At 38.1% G+C, this 6,000-nt stretch overlaps 1 protein-coding gene across 1 annotated transcript in view; it reads left to right on the top strand.

Moving 5' to 3' along the window:
• Positions 1 to 780: 780 nt before the first annotated feature.
• The window catches only part of LOC127850936 (dystrophin-like), a 245,613-nt gene continuing 240,393 nt past the window's right edge, over positions 781 to 6,000 (top strand). Inside the window, exon 1 of the mRNA XM_052384337.1 lies at positions 781 to 870. The gene's annotated coding sequence lies outside the window, so the exon portion shown is untranslated. The remainder of the gene's footprint in view (positions 871 to 6,000) is intronic.

Genomic DNA, 6,000 nt, shown 5'->3' with positions numbered 1-6,000 from the left:
GTATTTTCCCAAAAGGCCTCACATTGTGTCATCTCTTGGCTTTTGCGGGACGATTTGCGAGAAAAAATCACTGAACCTTAAAAAAATGGTTGAACCAAGGTTAAAGGTTAATGTATTGTCATTTGTTACCATCAATATATTAAAATCCTTTTGATCCCTTTTATTATTGAAGAGATAAAATGATTATTTATCCTCAGTCTGATTGTGTCCAAAGGAGTTGTATGGCTGGCACAATAAGGAAAAGAATGAAAAAATGATGAACAGATTTATTACATAGATATATTGTTGAAGACCTTATAAAAGAATTTACCCATGTAAGGTCTTTGAATATTTTGATATGAAGACATTTATTCTGATTATTGCTTGATTCTGATTGAAGTTTCTAATCTTCTGTCAGGATTTTTATGTATGCGCCAAAATATTAGAAAATTTATAATGACTGAAGTATTTCAAAAGTGAAAGAGCTGCATGTATCTAAATTTAGAATTATTCTTATTGGCCGTACATCTTGTTCTAAATTGCTGTATACAAATAATTTATCTGTTAGATCAAAGTAATTCTGAAGTGCAGTGCCAACATTTTTTTATGTACATTCGGATTCAGCTATTTGCTGATCTTTATTCTTATAATGAAAGTGGATATAATATAAGGAAATGTTAAGTGCAAATATTGACTGCAATGTCAGCCTTGATTTACAGTGGATAAAGAACAGCTCTTTTGATAATCGTAAATTCTGTGATATGACAAGACTTATGTTGTTTTTTTTTCCATTTTCAGATAAAGCTTGTCAACATCAGCAGCAACGACATCGTCGATGGCAACCAGAAACTGACCCTCGGCCTCGTCTGGTCAATCATTCTCCACTGGCAGGTATGTAAAAGAAGGCAGTTTTGTATGTGTTACCATGGCAGTCTTTTTTTTCACCAAGGCATTCTTGTATATGAAGACATGGTGATATCCATCCACATCCAATGTTGCCAGGGTAATATCAAATATAATGCCACTGCATCTTTCAGATCTAACCATGGCAATATTGTTGTTGTTAACATTACAATATCGTATACATTTAATTTTTAAAGCTTTATTTGCCCCCCCCCCACCCCCGCAATATTTGAAAAAAATGAGTTGCAAATTTGTCACAATTGTGAAATATCAGTTGCAAACTTTTTTTAATGGTGCTGCAAACATTACACAATTGTGAAAAATGAGTTGCAATATTGTTCAAATTTTCAAATTCAGCTTGTTATGATTTAGTGTAGTAAAAATATGTTTAACCCTTAAAGCGCTGGAGCTGAATTTTAAAGGCCTTTGCAAACAGTTTGGATCCAGATGAGACGCCACAGAACCGTGTGCGTCTCATCTGGATCCAAACTGTTTGCTATTCTGATAGTATTCTTTGAAAAAAATTCGAAGAAAATGCTAATTTTAGAAATTCAACAGACGACATTTTAGCAGACGACAAATTTCACCAGCATGCAAAGGGTTAACTTGTGCATCATATAAACGTTTCTTTAAAAAAGCAATACAATTGTATGTCATTGTCTGGACACTTTCAACAAATAGAAATTAACTTTCCCATCTCCCGATTAAAAGAATTCAGACAGATTAAGTCCTGATAGGACTTGTCTAATGACTGTTGATACCTGACTCACTTAAGTTTGACTACCATAATGTAAATGTTGATTTTTATATTGTCTCAGAGTGCATGAAACAATTTTATGGGAAAAACCCAGGTTACTGAGCAAATTCTACCAGAAATTGACAGTTAGTCTACAGTCAACTTAAAAACTCCCCAAAAGTTGATCTGTAATGCAAAACTTCCTAAAACAGGAAGCATTAATTGATAAATGGAAAACTGTATTCTCTTTTTTCCCTTTCTGGTGACAAATATTATCTAAATACACCTCTAAAAAAAACTGTATGTGTAACCTTTAGCTGCATTGATGCATTTTCAACATTAAAACTAAGCTCAATCATTGTTGGAGATATAGATTTTTTATACTTATTTTATCAATGCTGTCAACAGCATTGACACTTATACATAAAGGGTCTGAATTGCTGAATCCTCTTTCAATATCAACCTGTATGTGTTGATATAAAATCTTTCTTTCCAATATTCACAGTCTGTGCCAAAAAACTGCTATGGTTCCTTCTAGCTTGATGCTATAAAAATTCCCATCAGACTTAACATTATTGCCTTGGCCATAGTTGGATTGGCCTATGAAAATAACAAGATTGCTGTGCATTAATTTCCCAAATATTTTAGCTACAACTATACAGCCTACTTTGGTCTACTTACTTGGATTCAAAAACAGACAGTTCTTGCAAAGGAAATATTAGCCTTGTACATGTTGTAGTTCTTGTATAGCAGATTAAGGTGTATGCAGATTAATGGCATTAAGTTCCCCAGTTATGTGAGGAGTTTATGTTAAAAAAAAGATATTTACAACAACATTTATCAGCAGTGAAGCTTATACAAGCTCATAGCAATATTTAATAGAGAATTGTTGGGAGATGATGTGTTTGGCTCTTCAACATTTGCCATTTGTGTTATTGTGGGTGTTTTGAGAACTGTTTGAACATTCCTGCATTATATTTTCAAAATAATATTTGGCAAGTGAAATCTCATAAATGTGTTTGATGTGTTTAATGTTATACTACTTAACGTACTGAATGTATTTGCTTTTAACTCCAATGGGTGCTGAGGTCAAGTATATATAGCCCATCACGTTAAGGCTGAAAGCCAAGACCTGTTTACATGTCTGAGTTCTGAAAGATATAACTCATAGCAAGTCAATTCAACATTTTCAAAACCGTTCTCCATTTCAAAGGGAATTAAGTGTTCAACTGAAGCAGCTGAAATTGTATAAAGTGCACATAAATATTTGTAAAATATTGGTGCCTTAATGCATGATCTTTATTTAATATGTGTCAGATGTGTACCATCTACTCCTTAAGGCCCGGTCAAACCGCCAGAACTTTGCTGGAGCGTTCCTTGAACGGTAATGAAGAGGGGCCGAATTTCGGCAACGCTCGTCACCGCGCACAAAATGGGGAAAAAAATCGACAACACGGGCGTTGCCAAAGCGGTGCACCGCTGAAGCTAGCGTTGGTTAGCTAAGGGTGTTACGGTACTCCGTGGGATGGTATATCGTAATAGTCTCCCCTCGGTACGGTTCACGATACGCTTCCGAGTCCGTACGGTACGGTACGGCTTTTTCCATGATGCATTCAAGGGAAGTAACTGTAATTCGCCCAAAAAATGGCGGAAGTTGTATTGAAATCACCCCCAGCAAGCTGCTGATAAAAAATATGGAAGAATTTTGTGTTATCAGTAAGAAAGTGGTAGGCGTTTATTTCGTATAAACATTTGCTTACATCACGACTTTAGTCGCTACGAATTTCCTAAGCAGGAGCTGTAATTTTGTGATTCCGCTGAGAATTTCGCAAATTCTTTGAAACCATTAAAATTAATTTCAACCACTCAAAAATGTGCTGTGTCGCCTACGTCACGAAACAATGTTCAATATTTGACTGGTTCTACGAATTGCGCTTGGAGTTTTTACGGCACAAGCAAAGATAGCCAGTTTGACTAGTTGGTAAACACGTTTTATTTTAAACTTAAATAATCTATCGAAGTAAAAGAAACATAAAGCAGTCCGTATTTTTTAAACATATTAGTAATTTCGAGTTCATATTTAATCAAAGTTTTAGATTTGTAAATAATAATAACTAATTGTCAATTCGTGTACTTTCATTACATTCTAATATATGGTATTTTGTATATTGTATGACACATACGTAGAAGTCTTAAATAAAATTGAAAAATGGTTTTAAATAGTTTGTATGTTGTTTCCATCTGACGATACGTATCGCGATACGTATTGTATCGTACACACTGTACCGTGATACGTATCGTATCGTAATGTGAGCGTATCGTGACTTCCTTAGGTTTAGCGTTGGTTTAACGTTATCGAGCGGTAGCGAGCGTTGGTTTAGCGGTGACGCGAGCGTTGATAGAGCGGCGTTCTTTGCATGTGCGCGTCGGCTCGGCGGGAGTTTAAAGTTGGTATAGCGGCAAACCGCTTCTGACTACGGAACTAAACGGATCGCTTTGATAGACGTTCTGATAATTTTTGATAGAAGTCAATAGTTGAAGTTCATTATGCCACGTAGACAAAAGAAGTGGAAGGCTGGAGATGGAGAGGAAGCATTCTGTAGAATTCTGAGCCAGAGTTAGGAGGAGCTTTACATGCCACGTGCTTGCCATCAATGGCACCAACTGTGTGGGGAAAGTTCCATCTCTGGTACCATTTGTCAGCCAGGTCTCTCCATCATTGTTCAGTTGTTGGGCAAAACAACAATTCATCTGTGTACTCCTCAATGATGACCTTTACCACTTCTCTAACTACCACACTGATGGTGTTGTGGGGAACCCTCCAGGCGTATTGCATGTTTCTGTAGGTGTTACCAGAGGCCAGGTGCCGTAGGGTGATTGCCACTTTGAGACCAGGTTCCAGGCTTGGTCGGTAATTGGTGTCTTGTTTGGTCAATCGGGGGGTGGCATCCTCATAAAGTGATGGAAGGCTCATTTCTCATCTCCACCATCAGCTTGTGATACAGTCCATGTTCAGGCCTTCTCAGTATTCACTTTGACCCACACAACTCTGTCTCTCCTTCTTCTCTCTCTTCTCCTTCTGTCAACAGCTTGTTGCAATCTGAGGAGGTTCTGATTCTGCTGCTGGACTAGTGCACCAATCACAACAAGTCCCACAGCATCCATGGTAGAACACTTTTACTGTAACTGAGCATATTAAAATGAGGTCTGCACTCAACGGTAGCTCGATTAAAATGGACTCCTGACTCATTTCTCCCCGTATTTATAGCCAAATTCTGGTCCCGCTCCAACACCTCAATACCAACGCCAAACCAAAGTTCATCACTGCAATGGATCGCTACTTCAACGCCCGACACCGTTCCAGCAATTCCGTGTCCTTTTGAAAACGCTTACAACTGCTCCACCAAAGTTTGTGCAACGTTTAATCACTGCCCTGGCAAAGCTGGCGAATCAGCGGTTGACCAGCATTCAAGATTTCTGCATTGGCCTTGCGGACCCTAACGTCCACGAACTTGCGTCTAGCGGTGCCAAACTTTGACTGAGCGTTGGTGGAACGGTGGTGAACTTTGTCGGAGCGGAAAATTGCCCGCTCCTCACCGCTCGTAATATTTTGTGCAGCTCAAAACTTTCTGAGCAGTAGGAGGAACCATCAGCGGTGACCGAGCGTATACGGCGTTGCTTTAGTGGTGGCCAACTTCTGTTTAACGGTCGTGAACGGTAGCGAGCGGTGATGATTGTTTTTCACCGCTACAGGAACGCTCAAGCAAAGTTCTGGCGGTGTGACCGGGCCTTTAATTAAAGCACCCACCCATAATTTTAAGCCCATACTGATTTGCAAAATGTGTCTGCATTATTTGTGAGTTAACGCTCACAAATAAAACTATCAAAGATGCTATTAAAATTATCACAATTGTCATTTGCTGTTATCATCATCAGAAATCTTTGTCACATCAGAAAGAAAAAGGTAGGATTAAGATGTAAACAAACACTGGGAGTTTATTTTACTTGACAGGTCATTAACAAAAATCTGATAAATATATTGCATTGCATTCACTGAGTCCTGAATTTGCATTTAATTCAGGTCAACTGTGTTTAGAGAGGTGATCCTATGTTAATCCCAAGGTACACATGATCCAACTCATAGAGCCCGATAATCAATGTTGTATCATTACAGGTCTTGCATGCAGAAACTGATAGCTAAGTGAGCAGGTTTGAGGTTTATATTTACACAAACTGAACATCAACATCAAACAACCCCTTGCAGCTTGGAACTCAGACAGGAAACAGCTGCAAGCAAATGTGCAACATTCAATGCATTCCTGTAGCCTGGGTTAGCTGTTTTGTAATAAGCTGTTTTCAATGATGAAGAATTTCTATTACTA

The sequence above is a fragment of the Dreissena polymorpha genome, chromosome 11 (genome assembly GCF_020536995.1).
Source record: "Dreissena polymorpha isolate Duluth1 chromosome 11, UMN_Dpol_1.0, whole genome shotgun sequence".
Taxonomy (NCBI): domain Eukaryota; kingdom Metazoa; phylum Mollusca; class Bivalvia; order Myida; family Dreissenidae; genus Dreissena; species Dreissena polymorpha.
Note: the sequence above shows the minus strand (reverse complement) of the source record. Positions and strands in the feature narration are given on the sequence as shown.